The sequence below is a fragment of the Pararge aegeria genome, chromosome 15 (genome assembly GCF_905163445.1).
Source record: "Pararge aegeria chromosome 15, ilParAegt1.1, whole genome shotgun sequence".
NCBI classification, from domain to species: domain Eukaryota; kingdom Metazoa; phylum Arthropoda; class Insecta; order Lepidoptera; family Nymphalidae; genus Pararge; species Pararge aegeria.
Window position 1 is genome coordinate 8,625,560 of NC_053194.1, and position 21,613 is coordinate 8,647,172.

Genomic DNA, 21,613 nt, shown 5'->3' on the forward strand with positions numbered 1-21,613 from the left:
ATGAAAAGTTTCCTGGAAGTTAATATAAATTATATTTGATTTACAACTATTATTATTAAACTCTTTATTCGTATACCACAACATTAACATATTTAAAATATAACAAAAACAGAAACATATCGAAAGAAGTAGTAATACAAAAGGCGGCCTTATCGCTTAATAGCGATCTCTGCCAGGCAACCTTAGAATTAGGAAAAAATAAAGAAGAGGAGAATAGACTGCTGGTGGTACAAATATTAAAATACATACATGCGAATAACTACATGCTAATACATAAACTAGTGTACACAAAAAGATAAAAAGTAAATAATATAATTAAAAAATAAAAATAAACTAATATATATAATAACAACACTTACATATTTAAATACGATAACATACAATAAATGAGTAAGTATATACATACTATTAATAGTCGTTAACAATATAATGGGCCTTAACTGCTCTTTTAAATATCGCCAGTGATTTGGATCGTCGTATGCTCAATGGAAGCGCATTCCACAATTCCACAGCTCGTACGCTTCTAGAACGCTTATAAAATTTTGTCCTATGATAAGGCATACACAGCGTCAGCGCACGGCACGATCTTAAATAAGATTGCTCACCAAGAAAAGTGAACTTCTCTTTTAAATACGAGGGAGTTTTTAGATGAAATATCACACAGTACAGAAGTGAAAGTACATGCATATCCCGGCGACGACGAATAGGAAGCCACTTGAGTTTTTGTCGAAATTCAGAAACATGGTCATATTTGCGAAGGCCAAATATGAACCGAATAGCAACATTTTGAACTATTATTAGTATTAGTATTTTGATATAAATAGGGGACCATTTCCGATGCAAAACGTGCCAATCCAGAAACGTCGATGCGAGCCGAGATCCGTCTCACGTCGAGCTTTTGCGCTCATCTCCCCGGTGCCTCTATTGCACCCTTAATTTGGTTATCAGCTACTGCCCTTCCGAAAAATTAAAAAAAAAAATACACTTCAGTTTTGTTAGACTCGGACGTTGCGAAAATACTTCCCGGTTTGTTAGTGGTAATCGCATCACATGTAATAGTGGATATTATTAGCACCACTATTACAAAGGGCTATTTTTTACTTTAGTAATCTTCACAATTAGTTAAACGTAGCATTCCTTATTAAAATAATTACGACTATGACCAGATGCTAGTTACAATTAAGACGGGATAGTTGTAATATCCTAGTCTACCGGTTTAATGTGCTCTTTAAGATACAGAAGGGAAGTAAACGAAACATTAAAAGCTGTCCCAACACTCCCAGGAGCTATGTATGCTACACAGTTCACTTTCTATTGTATTATTAAGTCTAATAACAGTACAATGTATATCGTTAGTCTGCAAGCCCGTGATTCTCTGTAGCATTATTAATTCTGTAACTTCAATTTTATCTCTTATGAGTACTTTCATATTTTACATCAAAAGTTTATCCTTAACCGGTTAATGAGGTCAAGTTGCCGTTTGAGAAAATGCATCATATAATTGGTGCACTCAGTTTTCAAACGGAATCATACCAGTAAGGCTAGATAGATGATTATCTCGTATTATTTCTATGGCGATAGGCGAGATAATGGTAAGACATAATTTTCTCGCGTTGCGCATGCTAGCCCTACTGAAAGGCTGTAGCAATAGGTATGAGTTACAGCCTGACATCAATGATAGATGGGTCAGTGGATCCTCAGATACCAGGAGGTATAATGTAATTGTGGAAATATCAAATTACTATTTTGGATCAAAATTACTCAACAGACCCTCTTTTTGGTTGGCGTTTGCCATGGAACTATGATTTCATTTACCCTTAACTTTCAAAGGCGGAGCTAAGTAGTTATAGGATCATTGTTATGAATAGTTTTGACCATGACACCAGAATTCACAAGTAATAATTACAAGCTTTTAATTCTCATAGTGATGTTAGTAATATTAAGATTATAATAAGATCACAGTATCATGTTATATAATTGATAGTCTATCTCAACGATTTTCAGACGTACTGTAGACTGTATTTGTACACCAAACCAGGAGAAAAAACGTTCGCGATCTGTTTTAGTCACATGCTCTGTCGAAATGTTCAGTCATACTGAAATTAACGTTCTTCTAAATACGGGTCTTAATAGATTTTATTTTCTAATATATACCTACGTATATCTTATAAATAATCCAATGATGCATTTTTTATCAAAATTGGAAATAAAAATATGATTTTCAATCGTTATTTTTAGGCACAAAATATTATTCCTTACAAGTCAGTTTATTATCAAGACAATCTTATGTAGATAAACTTTTGCATGCCTTTATAGCATATTATTCGGATGCGTAGATTTGCGTAGGTGAAAGCGAAAGTTTAATATACACACATATACAGGAGGGGTTTACATCTATGTATAAGGTATCATGTAAATGTAGTATCACCTTCAGTTAAAGCTGGTTAAACCTAGCCTAAAAGCTAGTTATTGGTAAAATCACTTATGACCTTCCTACCTACTCGTATTTATCCGTTTAAAATATCGGAATGGTTTCTACAAGTCATTTAAAATATTTTCACGATTAAAACATGGGGTGCAAGTTCCTTTTTAATAAGCAGCGAGTGGCGATATTCACGCCACACGCAGTGCACTACGATTGCATACAAAATATGCACTCATAATGACAACTAATTGGAAGCAGCCGGCCGCTCCAAAACCTTCGAATAAAACTGAATAAACTCTTCATAAAATATTATTTATGCGTAAGAACATGTACACATCATCTGATCAGATGCTTTATTCAATATAATGAAACCATGCACGCCATGGTTTGCGTGTTTTTATGTATTTGTTTGGACTGAGTACGTGTTTCGCAAATGCAACCGTATTTATATCAAAATACTCACCGACACAATATCATAAACATCAGCTGTGAATCAAAAATAATTTAAGTTATTTCTGGACAACTATTATATTTAATTAATTAAATAAGAATTATTATTATATTCCTAAAAGTGCTAATCAATTTAATAAATATCTCACAATCAAGTTATAGTTGTAAATAATTAATTATTTACCTATTTTACAAAATTACTGTAACAATATTGATTATACGTAATTTTTCTTACAGGGACATTTGTAATCGCACCCGTTTCGCATTGACCCGAAATCGCGAAATCTGATTTACGTAAAATTAACGTTACACTCTTTTATATTATCCCAATAACAATAATGGCCGAGGTTCAATTCGATGCGTTATGTATAATATTATATAAATTAATTTTAAGGGGTTTATATAATACTAGCGTACCCAGCCCGCTTCATTCTCGCTTTTTCATTCTCTTCTATTCTCTTCTGAAGAGCGGGTGAAGATAATTATCTACAGCCATGTACACCCAACAATAGAATATCATCATAGTAAATAAAAGCGGTGTTTGACAGTTTGACAGTTCAAAAATAAGAGTGCTCCGATCGTCACCAAACTTTACAGCATTACTCGCCAGGTCAATCCGGAGATTCCCTGAACGTTTCATTGAAATCGGTCCAGCCGTTTCGGTGCGTATACGGAACATACCTACACACTTTGTCTTTTATATATATATAAGATAGAAAATAAGAGTGAATTAACTTTGTAATACCTATTCAGTGTTTTGCCATTGCTCTGGCATTGATGCTCATATTTTATTTATTTATTTATTCATAAGACACACCAGCCATTCATTGTAACTACATTCATTAAAAATTACACAGTGTTAGAATAAAAAAAAAGAAAAATTAATAACTGAAAATAAAATAAGTTATAAGACTAAAAATATTAAATTGTACTTTAAAATTATAATCGTAGTCAAATCGATTGAGACAAACGTTTTGTGATTCGAAAGCACAAAAGTAAATTTTATAATCGAATATCCATTTCGAATTAAAATCTTGAAACCAATACATACTAGTTGTACCTTTCCACATTACATTCGTTTGCAGCCTAACTTAAATAGCTAACTATAATTATTATATAAACTTTAATTGAAGTAAGGTACATATCAAACAATAAGAAATTTTCTAGACGATCTAGATATGAAGATATGCAGACATACAGACAGGCATGCGGGTGACCGATTTAAAGCTTACCCGAGTCTTAGAAATGAATTAAATGACGTCCGTGCCAGAGACAAACAAAGTGCTCAGCTTAATGAAGAAATACTTGAGAGTGGATAAGTTGTCTCTCTAAGTGATGGTGTTTTTAGTTTGCGTAACTTTGTTTCAATGAAAATCGACGACGTGTTCTGGTTGCCAATGAGAAAACTAATACTGCCTTTTGACCAAGGGATGCGTATCTGAAACCTACCAACCAAAATTCCACAGACACACAGATATATGCTAAGGTATGAAAAACGATGCTATTATACATTATTCGCTTTGGTGGTGTGTAGTCATTTTGGGTCTGCTCGTCTGGGCGGCTTTCACCTCTAGGCTTACCTCTCTATCAAGTGAGTCTTTTAACAAATACAATTATTGTATTTGCAAATCTGCTAGGATTTTCAAATACAATAATTGTATCTGATCTAAGCCCTAATTCACTTTGTCATAGGTCTATCTTAAGCGTACATCATGAATAAAAATGTATAGATCTAGTATGAAAGGGTTATTAGACAAAACGTGTTTTGTTTGTTCACATTCACTATCGGCTGAAAACTTTTTCCAATTAAAATAAGCCGTCAAGAAATTCAGCAGCACAACGCGACGGGTAAGCTTTCAGGAGTATAAAAATAAAGCCCAACGTTCTAGGTATGAATGATATAAAAACTTCGGTATGAATTGAAAGTTAATAAGTGAATATTAATTAAACTGTGGGATGGTGATACTAAAAATCAACCTGCTAAGTTTTTTGTGGGCTCTTCTTAGACCAGGGCGCGTTTGAAACCATCCTAGCTAAAGTACTACTATTCGTTAACTTGAATAAAATTTTAGTTAACGAATTTAGCTATCAACATCACCCCACAGTAAAGGTGACATATATTTACAAACGCTTCATGAGCGCCTGTGATAGATCTACATGATTATGACATGTGTGTATTTCAATTTGAATTTTAATTGTAAAGCATGTACGCACCTTAAACCTACTAAAACATGCCATTCGATATATCAGGATAGTTAATAAAGTTGGAATTGTTTTCATGTAATCGATCTGTAGGACATTAGAGGAGCCATCTCTCTCACTAGATATAATATATGACTAGGAATTCGGTTTACTCGATTGTCTATTGTGAAACTAGAACAACTGAATACTTACACAGTTCTTTAAGTTACTTGCGAGATTTATTACATAAGTTTGTGATAAACAAATCGTAAGCTTATCAAGGAAACATTAAGTACATGAAACTGTCTCTAAACAAAAAAAACAGTCAAGCACTAGTCATACTAGTGCGCCGAGGGTTCTGTACTCTAGAAAAAAAGTATTAAAATGCAACGTCTTTATTCTACATCACATCATACCGGCTCACTACAGACTACGGATCCGTCATGGTGTTTAGGCTGTACTCCATCACGCTGGCCCAGTGCGTGTTGGTGGACTCCACAAGCCACCACACTTATGGAGAACTTTCAGCCATGCAGGTTTCCTCGCGACGGTTAAAGCAAGTAATATTTTATTTGCTTAAAACGCACATAACTACTTAAAGCTACAGGTGCGTGCTGGGATTCAAAAACCCCCGAAATTGAGACTGAAAGCTCAACCACTAACACATCGCACCAATATATTTTATTATATACTTAAATGAAAATAAAGCTGTTTTAGATTGTACAGGAGAAACCTCATTTGACCTAAGTATCTAACATTATAATTCCAATTCGAAAAAAAATACCCTTTTAATTTTTTTTATTCGAATTGGAATTAATTTTTATTCGATTCATGTTAAGCCACTTTATTTCAAATTTCATATCGTGACGTATGGTGGCCCAATTTGGCTTGCAGTTTTTAATTTTTTGGTATGCACCCTAAAAAGACAAAAAAAATTTAAAACAGAATTAATACCTTTAGCTTCGAAAAACTAACTTGTTTAAAAACTCCTTATATTATTGGGAATCATATGGATTTATTAAAACAAGTAAGGCGATTGTAAACAACGCTATTCCAAGACCGACGCCGACCGACCGACCGACCAACGCTATTCCGAATTTTGAGCGTTGAAATCAACTTTCCTCTGTCCCTCGACCAACGGTTTGCGGTGTCGTTCCTGGCAAATTAATCATGGGGAATAAAGATTGGGAGCTTGCTACCTAATTGGCCTGCCAATCCTCATTGGCGCAACCACGTTTCCCGCCGCTCCCGGCTTTTACTTAACTTTTTTCTAGATGTACATATGTCGCAGCTCTCTTTTACTCCCGTTTTGAATAGTTTTTTCTTATTTGAATAATGTATTTCTTTGTGGGGGTATTTAAAGTATATCAGCTTATATATTTAATAAGGTAATACTAATATATTTTATTATACAGTCTGCATGCATCCTGTAGATGGCATAAGAATTTTCAATCTAAAGAATCACACAGAAATCCCATGGGGCTAAAAAGAAAGCTTTTGTTATATATTCGCGCTTTCACAGCTAGACTGATCTGAACGAAATTTGGCATAGAGAAAGCTTGCATACTGGACATATATATGTAGGATAATTTTGATTCATGAACAAACTGTTTCCGCGGAATTTAGAAAAAACTGAGACCGAAGTGGTTGAAGTTGCAGGCAACAGTGTTCTATAATATTTTATGAATAGAACTAGTGGTTGCCCTTGTTCTTTGCCCGCGTTTATTACGATATTTTTTACAAATCATTCGTTTTTTTGGGATAAAAAGTAGCCTACGTTACTCTCCGTCCGTTGAACTAACTCGATGCCAAATATCATGTAGATTTTTTGCTTAGTTAGGGCGTTAAGGAAGGACAAACAAATTAACAAATAAAATATAAAAAAGGTATTTGTGTAGTTACTATGTAAATGTAGTATGTATGTTCATGTAAGTTTATTTAATTTTTTTGTAACATACTTTATGCACCGTACACTTTCCACTTTTTCATCGGCTTCGTACGCTCACGTTGCCTTTAAATATCACTTTTAGTGATAAGGCCGCCTTTGTACCCTAGCACTAAGTACTATTACTGTTTTCCTTGTATTTTTCCTATTCTGTTGTGTTGCAATAAGGTTTTTCTATTCTATTATATTCTAAACACACTTTTGCATTTATAATATTAGTTATGATAGGAACATCATTGATTGTTAAAGGTCCAATGTCGTGGTACGAAATTCCGTGTATATAACATTGAAATTGTGTGCAATACGAAAGTGACCGGAGCACGTCACCAGCATAGCAATGTGGATCGCGAGTAGCGAGCGTGCTCGTCGGAATGCGAGCTGGCTACTCAAGCCTTTTAGGCGTAGTCGCGAATTTAAATTCGTCTACAATTCGCACAATGTGGTCGACCTACCAAATTACATAAACATTATGGATACATTTTCGGTACAATCGTCCTATATTATAGTTTTTTTCATGACTAGCTGTTGCCCGGAACTACGTTCGAGTTTGTTTTTGTTTTTAAAGCATCCTGTAGGAAAATATTATTTTGGGAGATGAGTGAGATTCAACTCAGGAGTTCCACAGACATCTTTACAAGCTTATATTTAAAATACGGTGTAGTTCTTAAAAATATTTTTTTCAATTAAGTATATCTCTAAGGATAACTGTTCTGTTTAGGTGAAGTACTTAATTTTTTTTCAATTCGCGAGAACTTCTTAATTAAATGTCGGATTGGAATGAATATAAAAGTATTTTACTGCTACATAAATACCCTTGATGATAGGACGATTTATTTAAATAAGAATTAATACTGCGATACTAATGTAACCCACTTTTGTTTCCACCAGCGATTTCATAAAATATTAGAAACAAGGAAGCTGATATTGCGAATTTACTATGCGAATGATATTGCAAATTTTGTAGGTAGAAATTAATACATAATAATCATGGAGTACGTAATTTTTTTACGTATCATAATACTTTTCTCAGCGCACGCCAAGTAATGAATTTTATATTGCTTTACTTAACGTTTCAAATGTGCTTATAAACTGGGCCTACTTGAAATAAATGAATTTTCAATCTTTTGAATTTTATAGGAAAACATTTGCTACTTTGGGTTACATTATTGCAATTTCCTTAAGGAACTCCAATTAAAAAGAAAAAAATGATAGCATATTAAGTACTTCGTGGTAGTTTAACTTTCACCTACCTTTCTTCGCCAATAAAGCGAAAAAATGGTTACAATCGGTGCAGTACTTTTGGAGCCTTTGGTTACAAATAAACCAACGACCTAAAAATCTTACGTCTTTGTAATATAAGTAAAGACACCCTACCCGGCCACGGGATTTTTAACTCGTGCTAACGGTGAAGCGTGAGTTGGAGTTGATTCGGTGATGATACGGTGTTGGAACGGTGTTTATTTAATAAAGTACAGCGAAGGTCACCAGGACGATCATTTTGTATATAGATTATAGATACGATATGTTAGTCGATATTATCACTTTTGGGAGAAAATATCGACAGTAAAGAGACACTCACTTAACGTGTGTTTTTGACTTTTGGAAGTTTTTAGAGATCTGATTCTTATTTTGCACTTTATTGGATCACAAGATTGGCGGCCCGCTTTGTTTTAACATTTGAACGGAATCCAATAAAGAACTCATCTTTACTTATTTATTTTAATGATAATTTACTTCATATTTGGCTTTTATAGCATGTTTAATTTAAAAAGTTTGCAATTATACGTCGCCATATTCCTTTTTTTTGGAATTTCAATCAAGTCTGATTTCTTATTCTATTTACGAGCCCAATTAAGAGATTGTACAAAATATGAAAGATTTAATTCATAGCCACAGAATTAAGAACATACAGAAACCGTTTCCACGACTAATATTTAAAAAATCACCAAAAACCACTCCACTTTAGTAGTGTTTCTCGAACAAATGGTTCGTCACTTCATCCATTCAGCAGTTGATAGTAATTATTTCACCTCTAATGTTCTAATCTTATATAGGGAAAATGGGAAGTTTGTCAGCTAGCAACATTCCGCGGGGGTAAATGCGTAGGGTGTTTTCACTGTTTTTGGAAACAATGCACTGCATATAATAACGGCTGAATGAGGAGTCTCAATTCTGTTCATAGCATTCTTATTATTATAAAACTGTAAATAACTATTAAAAAATAATAAGTTATTTAAAACATGAATTTAACAATTAAACTGTATACAGTTTGATCATTAAGTAGTTTTTTTTGCATGGCGGTAGTTCTTTATCATCATCATCACACTCAGCCAATTAATGTCCCACTACTACAGGCCTCCATTCTAAAGTAGGTTTCAGAGCATAGACTTGTAGGTCTTAGCTTTAAAACCTTCCCTCCTTTTAACAATAAATATTATTTCTTGGTAGTGATAATAATCGAGACCGACGGCTTACGGTCTATTAAAGTCACAGGGGCGAGAGGAATTCGCTATTTCCAAGCTATTACTGAGAATTTCTAAACAGAATAGTAACTAGTTGACGGCCGACTGGCGAAATGGGCAGCGACCCTGCTTTCTGAGTCCAAGGCCGCGGGTTCGATTCCCACAACTGGAAAATGTTTGTGTGATGAGCATAAGTGTTTTTCAGTGTCTGGGTATTTATATGTTTTTTCTTAGTATATATGTATATATAATTCATAAAAATATTCATCAGTCATCTTAGTACCCATAACACAAGCTACGCTTACTTTGGGGCTAGGTGGCGATGTATGTATTGTCGTAGTGTATTTATTATATATTATTAACTAACGGTTGTTAGGAATCGAAACCTGGACTGAATATTAATTAATGATAAAAAAAAAATTAAAATGAACTAGATCTGATCTTCTGATAGAGAAGGTACTGATCACGTTTAATAATATATGAATATGATTTAAAGTAAATTGTAATTAATACCCACATACTCGAATGTAAGGCAACAATTTAAATCTGCTTCTATGAATCTATTACCATATCTCATATATGTACATTTTCCGAGTAGGGTAATTCAACTACCGTACTTAGTGAAATCAATGTAGAATATTTAAATGTTCCAACTATGATCCATAATAAAAACGCTAATACACTCGTAAAATGTATTAAAAAAAGGTGATACGTTTTTACGTGGAGAACAAACGAAGCCGATAGTAGTTTTTAAAGGTACATTCGCATACATTAAGATCAAATTAAGAGAAAAAAAGGCAATGTAGCAATCAGTCATTGGTGCAATGCTCAGGTTACTTCGACAAGAGAATATATAAAGGGGATACCAAAATTTATGTCTCTTATTTATTCTGATTTAAATTTAATGCAGAGGTCTTATTTCTCTGGTTATATTATTAAGTGGCTCTTTATTTACTGCCGGATAATTTGAACAATTAAACAAACGCTCGATTTAATCTGATTAGTTCCTTAGTAAAACCATATGACAAAAAAATGTAAGAAAGCTTTTTATTTACATTTTATAAGTGGCGACGATGATGGTGCCCTGTAGTTTTATTAGCAGGAGGTCCCGGTTTCGATTCCAGATAAGTGTAATTTGGGGACTAATAATTTCTAAATTATCTCTGGTATGTCCTGTCTACCACCCTACCGACAATAACGTGCCCCTATGCAATTACACGTTCCAGTACGATGCTGCAATCGGAGTGCTGGTTTTATTTATGTCTGCTTTACCCGAGATTAAAGTCAATGGTTAAAATTTAGTGAAAAATATTAATAACTAGCTGACCCGCTCAACCTCGTCTGCACCAAATCGGTTATCATTTAACATCTTAAAAAAATTAACTTATCATAGAAACTAATTGCAGCGCCGCCAGGTCCAGTTTTATTTCCAAACTATATTTTTCGCTTATGTCCTTTATTTACGACAATATTTGTCAAATCTTCGTTAAAATTAGACAATACATGCTTGATAGTATACAATTTCAAATAAAAAGAGAATTATTAAAATCGATTCAAATTTAACGGAGCTACGATGAAGTAAAATTGATAAAAAATTTAAATCCATTTCCCGGAGGAAACTTATTGTTTATCGGGATAAAAACTATCGTATATGTTGACCCGAAATATAAGCTTCCACTATACCAAATTTTATTTAAATCCTTTCAGTAGTTTTCACGTGATGGTCGGACAGACAGACAGACGGACAGACAGACATAAATTAAATAAAAATCTGTTTTGGACTCAGTATCGATTGTAAAGCATCCCCCGGTCAAAATTTTCAAAATATATTAAATGTATGGAAATCTTTCATTCACAGTTTTATTATGAGTATTGATAAAAATAAAACGTCATTTCATTCGATGGATATCCACTGCTCGATATATTTCCAGACTCAATGGTATGACCATACAAGTCCGACAACTCTGATGTCGTTTGTCCACCTAGTGGGGGGTCAAACAATGGGGGTCCATCTGTCCTCTGAGCTATCTCAGGTCTCACTAACTTATGACTTACATGTCATAGAATTATAATCCTTATATTTAGAATGTTATGCATAAAATGTCATCTGTACTAATATTATAAATGTGAAAGTGTGTGATGTTTATTTTTTTGTAAGTCCTTCACGCCGTAATTAAGCAACCAATCGACCTAATTTTTGGCAAAAGTTAGTTGAAAGGACTCTACGTCCAATGAAATAACTCATGGTGGTGATAGCGCAGTGGGTAGGATTTGGGTTCCACTTTCGGGGGACTTGTTCGGCTGTGCCTAGTTAGATGACGTAACGCTCAGCGATTATGCGTTCCAGTACGATGTCGTTTTGAATCATACCATTGGGGCATAGGTTTAATATAACTGCCATCGTCCAACAGGTTAGCCTGCTAACATTATCTCTTACCATCAGGTGAGAGTAGATGCAGCTAACTTGCAGTTGAATAAAAAAAACCCATTTTACCGCCAATAACCCAAAATGTACCATACTGTTATCTTAAATGCAATTTTACAAGATCTTATCGATCGCTTAAGCATGCTTGTTAAGATAAAATGCAAATTCCGATTTATATTTTTAAAATAATCAATTTTTTTTAATTAAAATTCATAAAGGATTTGTCACACAAAGCCTTTGCCGTCAACAACAGCGCCGTTTAAATCGCTTGCCAGTTGCAATGAAAGCATATAAAAACAAATAATGAACGCATAATAAACTTTTTGAAACTACCTTCTTTATATTTTGATATCAAGTCAGCGTCAATAAATTGAAATTTCATGTGAATAAGTGCCAGCGCAGTGAATTAAAGATAGATAAAAGATTGGGGCAGTTTTTAATCGTATACACCTGTCACTCTCATAAATCTAACCAGCCGAAACTACGAGGCTTCATGTTAGATACAGCGAAGCTGACCACATTCCGACTCAGCGGTTTTTAGTACCATAAGACTGCACAGTCTCCAAATTAACTTATATGTATATTCTAAGTATTTATGTATGTTATTTATAAAAATATCTTAGTATCCTTAACACAAGTTACGCTTACTTTGGGGCTAGGTGGCGATGTGTGTATTGTTGGAGAGTGACATAGGGAACTTTTTATACCGGAATGAAGTACAGTTTCAATCACATAGAGCTAATGCACAAATCTTCAATAATCTCTAAATGCGTATAAGCTTTCACTTTTATTACATTAATCGCGAAATAGGCTAAATACGTGGCCAAGTAATCTACAAAAATGAAAGCAAAGTAATACGGACACGTGACTGAAATAAGTTAAAAACAAGCCTTTAAAACCTACCTGCATTGCAATTACAAAACGCACCGTCTGCACGGATCCTTATATTCAAAGTGGCCGGTTTTAATTATATCGAAGGGCGATGTCCACGCCACATGTGGAGCGCGTAATGTTGGAAACCCAAAAGTACCCACTTAAAATATGTATAGCTAATAAAAAGTTAAAGCTTCTGTGAACTGAAAACTCATAATAAATATGCTCTGAACTCTTTCGCCAATTTTAATTTTTTGTATTTTTTGTTGGTCTATACGTTTACATATAACGTATGGTTCTTATATATAAAGTTTGAGATTACATCTAAACCACCGAAATAGTTTTAGTATTAAGTTAGTTAGATATATACTAAGGTAAGTATGTCATAGTACAGGGGCCACATATGCTGTAAAAAAAATACATTAATTTTTTTAGGGGGATGTTACTTTTTTATTAATTTAATAAATTTTTTGGATGTTATTTTTTTTTGAAGTTGCTGAGGTTGTCTTTTTAACGGTTAAAATAATTATTTTTATTATAGCACCTGGTTTACTTTCTGCGGCCATGTAAAAAAAACCTTTGCTATTACCACCTGATGACACCCGACACACAAATATTTATTTTAGAACGCAGACGCAGGTTTCCAAGATTAAAAAAAGTATCATAATATCACTTATTAGTGTCCTACAGTAAATAATTTTTAAACTTATTCACTGTGAATTATTGATTTATGATAATTCTAGTCTAGATCAATAAGAGATCAAACGTCCAAGTTAATCTGAATGGAATTTTTTGTTACGTTTTTCTCTAAATGCCTATGCTTTTAAGGTTTAGAATTTTATAACCTAAACATTATTTTATTTTACTTTAATAATTCACCGACATTACTAGTTTTATAGCTTTTAATTTGGTAACTCTCTCAATGGGCCTTATTAAATCTTTGTTACACCTTTCAATTGTCGTGCGTAAAAAAATACTGTATAACTCTTCCGACGTTATGCCGCGTTTTTTAATTAGGCCCTACGAGTTCTTGTCACAGTTCTTGTTGTATTGGATTCCAACTATTTATTCAAACATATTTTCGTGTGGCCGTGAACAAAAAATTGGAATCGAGAACGGAAAGGACTTACTTAGCCCAAAATACTGTGCAAAAAAATAAGCAGTAGTTTTTAAATTACGAGAAGAATTCCTAGTACCTACGTAGCACGTGATAGTTGCTTGACGGACGTTCACTTCATATGTCTTTTATGTCATTATAAAATTCACGACCGTTTTATTTTTATTTAATTTGGATATTTTAATTTAAAAAAAAATTTTGTATTAAAAATTAAAATTGTACATATTTAATCAATCAGTGCATTTAGGATATGTACTATAAAGTTTGCATTTCGGTGTTTCAAAAAAACAAATAAACAAAACAAAAGCAACCGACAAATGCCCAGCAAACCCGCACTGGGTAGGTCGCTGGCCTATGGCGCGGCGGGTTGAACCTACTGTTCAGAAGGTCACGCGAATCCCAAATAGGCATTCCAATTACTCATTTACACTTGTGTACATTATCATGGTATCTGTATTACGTCTCATCATTAGCCCATTAAAGTCCCACTGCTGGGACAGGCCTACTACTCGTATCACAGAAAACCTATATTAAAAACATTGATACTGCTCCAGTATGAGCCTACGATTCAGCTAGTAGTAATCCCTACCAGAAAAGCCGTAAAATTCCATCATCATTAGTATCTTCGATAGAAGAGTGAAAATGTTTTTTAAAGCATGAGAGCTTAACCCTCATTAAAAACTCTAAGCACCTCTGTCTGTTAGGCATAATAGCCGTCAAGCGCTATGCAATACTATATTCATAGTTTCGTCTTCATAGTCATCATCAACCTATTACCAATCATTTACCCACTAGAGGTTACGGGTCCCCTCTCAGAATGAGAAGGATTTTAGGCTGTAGTGCATGATGTTTTCATTTAACGTTGAAGCATGGAATATTTAATTTCATTAAAATTAAAAACAAACAAAACAAGTAAACAAGTTTTGATATTAGCTAAAATAAAAAGTATGTGCAAAAAAATTTAAATTTTAAGAAATGAATAAGTAGTTTTAAACATGAATTAGTATTTAACATACAACAGCTGAATGCATGAAGATTATAAGCTTAAAATAATACCTAATGGTAATATAAATGTAGTGCTTTTCAAATGGTTAAGTTAAATGAAATAAAATTATAAAATATGATGATGATAATAAACTGTTGGCTAGTTAGATTGGTTAAATGGTTAACAAAAAATGACCAGGGACTGACAAAGAAGTTAAGTTAGAAGCATTTTTTTAAATCGTTTAGAATTAATAAATATATTAGGCCACCTAAGCTGTCGGTGTTTTCTAGCTTTCGGCCACTTCAGTTTAAGTTATTAACGAATGCAAATTTACTGTTTACTTTTCATCCTGCTCTACTTAAAAGTATATAATTTTGTTTGGAAAACCAGTTTCCATTACAAATTTAATGTACACAAATAAAAGCTCTGCTTTACATCCATAACTAAAACTAAAGCCAATATAAAAATGAAAGCTTCTTCCTTTTAAAAGTATGTTCGTAACATGAGGTTAGGGTGTTAACAATTGTATCAATATGTTGTTTTTAGCACTTCCTTTTATCTCCGTTTTAGCTTCAGTGTTCTCCTTCTAGATATTATAATTGACTTATTGAACTAACTATTATAACCTCGTTGGCCTAGAGTTTAGCCGGTTGACTGTAATTTACGAGGTCCTGGGTTCCCCGGGTCGCGCTCATTAAAATTAATGGGTTTTTCTATCAAGAAATTTTAGTGCCAACTTTGTTTTGGAACACCCCCCATGCTCTAGACAGCAAGTAAAGCTGTAGATCGTGCGCCTATCTCTTTCCGATCGTGTCGGTGCTGCCGTACCATGGGACTATAAATCAGGGAATACGGAGTGTTTGCGCACACACAAAGTTTTTTTATTACTACGACATCTAGCCTAGATGATGATTGATGAATATTTTAATTAATAATATACATAACAACACAAGAACACTGAAAAACATTCATGTTCATCACACAAACATTTTCCAGTTGTGAGAATCCAACCCACGGCCTTGAACTCAGAGAGCAGGGTCGCTGCCCACTGCGCCAATCGACCGTAAAGAAAAAGTTATATGTATGTAATGTATGTATGTATGTATGTGGCCGAAATCAGTCAGTGAATCTGTTTGGTTTTTTTCATAATTGACTTTAACTAAAAATATGCCAAACTTAAACTGGGTCGTGATCGTGTTAAAAAGTTCTACCGTGTAATTATAATGATTTAGTGTGCTAATTGAGCAAATTTCTTATCTAACTTTAACTTAGGTTCTTTTATAAGTTCTTAAGGATACTTACAAAGTTACATGATTTATTCGAGAACAATTGACCAAACATTTAGCGGGTTTTAGCTAAGGAATCTGTTCTTAAAGTCAATTATAAACAGATGAGCAATTTGTGGGCTGTGATTTCGTAATCAATCTTTTTTACGCCTTAAATTTGCCATTTTTCTCGCCTTTAATTTAAGAAATTAGTAAACGTGGTTATTTACAACTCTACCGACGAAGATGTGCCGCTAAGCGATTTAGCGTTCCGGTATGATGTCGTGTAGAAACCATTTAGAAGTATGAGTTCATAATATTTGAAATGAAATGAAATGAAAATACTCTTTATTGTACACCTAACATAATGAAAAAATAAACAAAAAAAACAATAAATATAACACACAGGTACAATGGGCGGTCTTATCGCTAAAAAGCGATCTCTGCCATACTCCCTAACAGGATAACCTCCTAAAATCTAAGACTGCTCTGTCTTACCTCCAGGGAGATTGCAGTCAGTTAGCCCTAACTTATAGTGTTATGTTGTGGGTGTAAGGCCTAAACAAGTAAATAACTTGTTTGTACACCCAAACTAATGGGCTAAATCTGATGAGGTTTAACGCATTGGTATCACTTAAGATTTATTTATTTATTTATTCCCATCTTACATTTTTGTCATTACAGGAAAAAGTTATCCTAATACGACAATGCAGCATGTTATGTAAATTTTAATAATATATAACTATAGTGTATATGATAAAATCCAAATCGCTATATTTGTGAGTTCACTCAGAGTGCAACAAAATAAATCCGTCATCTCGGCTATCACATTGAGGGTACGGAGTGCGCGTGTCAGTGGCGCCTCCTTCAGTAGCTTGGTGCGCCCGTTCGGCACCGCCAGCAGCGATAGAAAGAAGGGTCTATACCAGATGCACAAGGCCAAGGTACGAACATGGAGGTGAAGCCTTCCGAAACCGTGCAGACGCGGGGAAGATCGACGACCTCCCTGGTGGGACAGTGAGCGCTACGAATTTAAGTAGGAGGTCCCGGGTTCGATCCCCGGCAGGGCAATTTGGGAATTTGTAATTTCTCAATTTTCTCTGGCCTGCTTGTGGCTTTGGCCGTGGCTAGTTATCACCCTACCGGAACGCTGCTAAGCGATTTAGAGTTCCGGTGCGATATCGCGTAGAAACCAATTAGGGGTACGACTACCATACTCCCTAACAGATTAGCCCGCTACTATCTTAGACTGGATTATCACACTGGGCTAACTTGTAATGGAATCATCATCATCATCATCATCTCAACCAATTGACGTCCACTGCTGGACATAGGTCTTTTGTAGGGAGTTCCACAATGCACGGTCCTGGGCCGCTTGCCTCCAACGGCTCCCAGCTACTCGCCTGATGTCATCTGTCCACCTCGTTTGGAATAATAAATATTTATTATTCATAATATACAAATTGCAATCCAGCCTTAAAGTAAGCATAGCTTATGTTATGGGTTCTAAGATGACTGATACATATTTTTATGAATAATATGCATAAATACTTATAATATACATATAAAACGTGAAAACATTCACGTTTATCACACAAACAATTTCCAGTTGTGGGAATTGAACCCACGGCCATGGACTCAGAAAGCAGGGTCGCTGCCCACTGCGCCAGTCGGCATTAATTATCATTACTTTACATACTCGGTAAGTATACCAAAAAAAGATGTTAACTCTTTGAGATATATATAAATATATTAAGATTTACTAAAAGGTAGTCGCATACCACTTCCTTTGAGTTGCAAAGTAAACGTACGCTCGAATGCAATCTCATCTTATCTGAACGATGAGGAATTTATAATGCTCTAAAAATAAAACTACAAAGCTAAATTATAATTAAGTGAAGGAGGTATCCAAAATAAATAATAGATTAGTTAAACTCTACAGCCTTAGCGTATGTTTGTTACATATCTGTAAATAAATAAATATTACAAACAAACAAACTTTATGCCCATGTGTATGTTTGTTTGTTTGATGGCAATGTTCAGCTCAACTGTTGAATCTTATTGAAATTTAGCACACATGTAGCTTGTATCGTAGAAAAGGGCATAAGATAATATTAAAGTTACCCGCACTTAGCTGAACGATTAACTTATCTTGGTGAAGTTTTGTATAGAAATAGTTTGCATCGAGGAAACAACCCTATGATATATTTACCCTGGGAAAAAGAGATAACTGTGAGATTTTATAAAACGTCGGTACTGTGGATTTTTTTTATTACACTACACGTTAGCCCTTGACTGCAATCTCACCTGCTTATTAAACTACACCTGTCATATTAAAACGATACCCCTAATCGGTTTCTACGCTAAATCGCTTAGTGTCTTTGTCGGTAGGGTGGTAACTAGCCACAACCGAAGCCTCCCACCAAACAAGACAAGAGAAAATTCAGATATTATAAATTCCCAAATCGCCCCTGCCAGGGATCGAATCCGGGAGCTCGCACTGAAATCCACAGCGTTCACTAATGCGCCAGGAAGGTCGTCAAAAAGATAAAGTTATTATATCCATAGATAACCGCTACAAAATAAGAAATAATAAGTACTATTGTCATTCCTTGTAATAAAACAAAGGCTCCTCTTTAATTAAATGCGATCTTATAAGGAACTCTTAATGTACTCGTAACAGAGAGTAAATATCTAGGACACACTTTGCAATGAAATGAGTCTACGATGGAAATTAAGAGGGCTAACGTTTTATACTTTATAATTCGTGCAGCGCATTCTTCTTTGACGAATAAACCTTAAAGTCAATAACGTCTTTATACACATCAAGAAAAATAATGTACTTACTAATTTAAAATTAAAAGAAAGTCTTGACTTCTTGAAATGAGAGACTTATAAATTATTCATCTTAATAAAAAAGGATAACATGAATAAATATCATTATAACTCCAAAATACCTACAGCAACGTCTCATATAAAGGCATGTATTAAAATTGACAGTATAACTTAAAGTAGTTAAATCCAAGCAAAAAGGAGACTATGATAGTTAAAAGTTATATGTTTTAATGTAGCGATGATGAATTAAAAAGCTAAACTAGAGTTGCAAGTTGCAGTCACAAAGTAACAAAGCATATGATTAGTATCATGAAGCTGTGTAAGTTTATATTAGTTAAGTATGCCCTAACAGAAACTATAAAATTATCATCAATGTCCGAAGGGTATTGTTAAATTATTGGACTGCAAAGTAAAACAAAAATCCAAGAGGTTTGTTGTAGGGGAAACTTCACCCGAGAATCCTTGCAAGCTGTTTCACAATTTATCTGCAGACTTTCAACAAATCCGAGTAACTAATAATTTTCTTTTTTGCTCTCATTTGCAATCACTTTATAAACCATAAGTTAAAGCATTTTTTGGTAACTACAAGTTTCAGTACCTATTTAAAATTCATGAGATAGATAATATGCAAAATTTACAAGATGTCAGCCTTCTGACGTTCTTCAACTCTTAATTATTTAAAATATGTTTTTCTTTGTTGGTGGCTTTACCAAGTTTATGTAAGTTTTATTTATAAGTTCTTGATAGCTTTATATTTAACACTAAATGAAAATTCTTTATTTTATAATTAAAACTAATATAAGAAATTAAATGTTTCTTATTATTGACCATAACATTTTAAAATAATCATGAAATAGTTTATTAAAATTAATAATCATTTTTAAACGATATAAGCGTTATTTATGAACGCTTTTAAAACGATTTTTTTTAATTATAGTAACGTGGGCTGTATGTTCCTATATCGCTTGTTTATAAAACTTACCTCGCAAAAAGTTACGTTCAGACGATCGCGAATGAACCACACGCGGCGGCAACACGTCTGCACTACACCGCTATCGAACTAAAACTGCCCGATAAACGGTACAGCCACTGATAGCAGACCAGGCTCTGTACAACCCTTATATTCCCTATGCATTCTGTCTATTTCCAAGCGTTTCGGTGGATCTATTTTATGTTATCCTAATATTTTACAGTATAAAAAAATACATGGCAGGGTTAAGATTCCTAAAGATTTAAAGTGTGGCGCGCAGATTTCCTTATACTTTAGGTTTTTTAGTATGCGAATGCATTTTTTTGTAATAGATGCACCTGGAGGAAACCTGCATACCCAAGTTATCAATTATGTTCTCAAAGTATGTGAATTCTTTACCAATCTTGACCAATCGTGGTAGACTTTTGATTTCCTCGTTCTGACAAGAAATTTATACCCTGTCAGGTACGGAAATGGGCGGTCAATTATATATAACCATATATAAAGCTAGCTTTGTTACTTATGTGTTACTTTGTTTTTTAATTAGATAAACTTCTGGATATCTTGTAAATCCGACAGAATGTTTCTTAAATCCATTCAGTTATTTTTGCGTAATGCGCAAACAAACAGGATAGAAAATTTGATTTTACTTTTAAAAAGGTTTTTGACGGCCGATCGGCTGGACTGTAGGTTCCCGCAACTGGAAAATGTTTGTGTGATGAACATGAATGTTTTTCAGTGTCTGGGTGTTAATATGAATATTATTCATAAAAATATTCATTAGTTATCTTCGTACTCATAACACAAGCTACGCTTACTTTAGGGCTAGATGTGTGTATTGTCGTAGTATTTTTTTTTTCATTTATTTAACGTAGATGAATCTTCTATTTACAGTGTTACCAAACTATAGCTTTAAGAAATCATCTAGGTTGGAGTACCTATAGCAATAAGAAATTTATGAAGGATAAATTTATCAATTGAGTTACCGCTGACCCAAATTGTTCGTGACAGTAGCACTTTAAATTACCAAACCCTTCATAATCTCCAATTGTAGTCCTTAAGCTTTGGGAACCTGTCTCTCATCTTTCCTGCTTGCCATTCCATTTTGCAGAATATTAATACATATACCATTGTTTTAACCAGTCTTCGGCTTAGTACATAGCATTCGTGTATGACATGTATCTCTGTTATTAGATTAAACGTGATAGTTTAACTCGCTCTATATATATTTATACTCTTACCAGGCCTTTTTGATTTTATAACATCCTGTTATATTACATATCTTAATCAATTTGTGAATCAATCTTAAAATCTTTTGTATTTTATATCAAGATAGTAGTTCTTTTACACGTTTTAAAAATACAATTCAGTCAGATCAGTAACAAGAACACTGGAAGCTATAAACTAAGCAGAAAACTTTTAAAATATACTTTTTTAACCAATTACAGTCTCTTAATTTTTTTTATTTAAATGTTCATTCTGGATCATGATCCGCAACCTATTAATGTCCCCTTGGGCACAGGCCAGGCATCACTTAAAGGACAGACGATTTTAAAGCTTAGTCCCACCACGCTGCTCGAATTATAGTCGGTGGGCTCGTTCTGGATTGCCAAACTTATTGCAAAGTTTAATGTATTTTAACTCACACCCATCAATACCAGACCATCGCCACAGCTTCAT

At 34.0% G+C, this 21,613-nt stretch overlaps 1 protein-coding gene across 1 annotated transcript in view; it reads right to left on the reverse strand.

The window, feature by feature from the left end:
- Positions 1–19,983, reverse strand: part of LOC120629689 (monocarboxylate transporter 10-like) — a 215,796-nt gene extending 195,813 nt beyond the window's left edge. The window contains exon 1 of the mRNA XM_039898667.1: positions 19,946–19,983. The gene's annotated coding sequence lies outside the window, so the exon portion shown is untranslated. The remainder of the gene's footprint in view (positions 1–19,945) is intronic.
- Between the last annotated feature and the right edge of the window lie 1,630 nt (positions 19,984–21,613).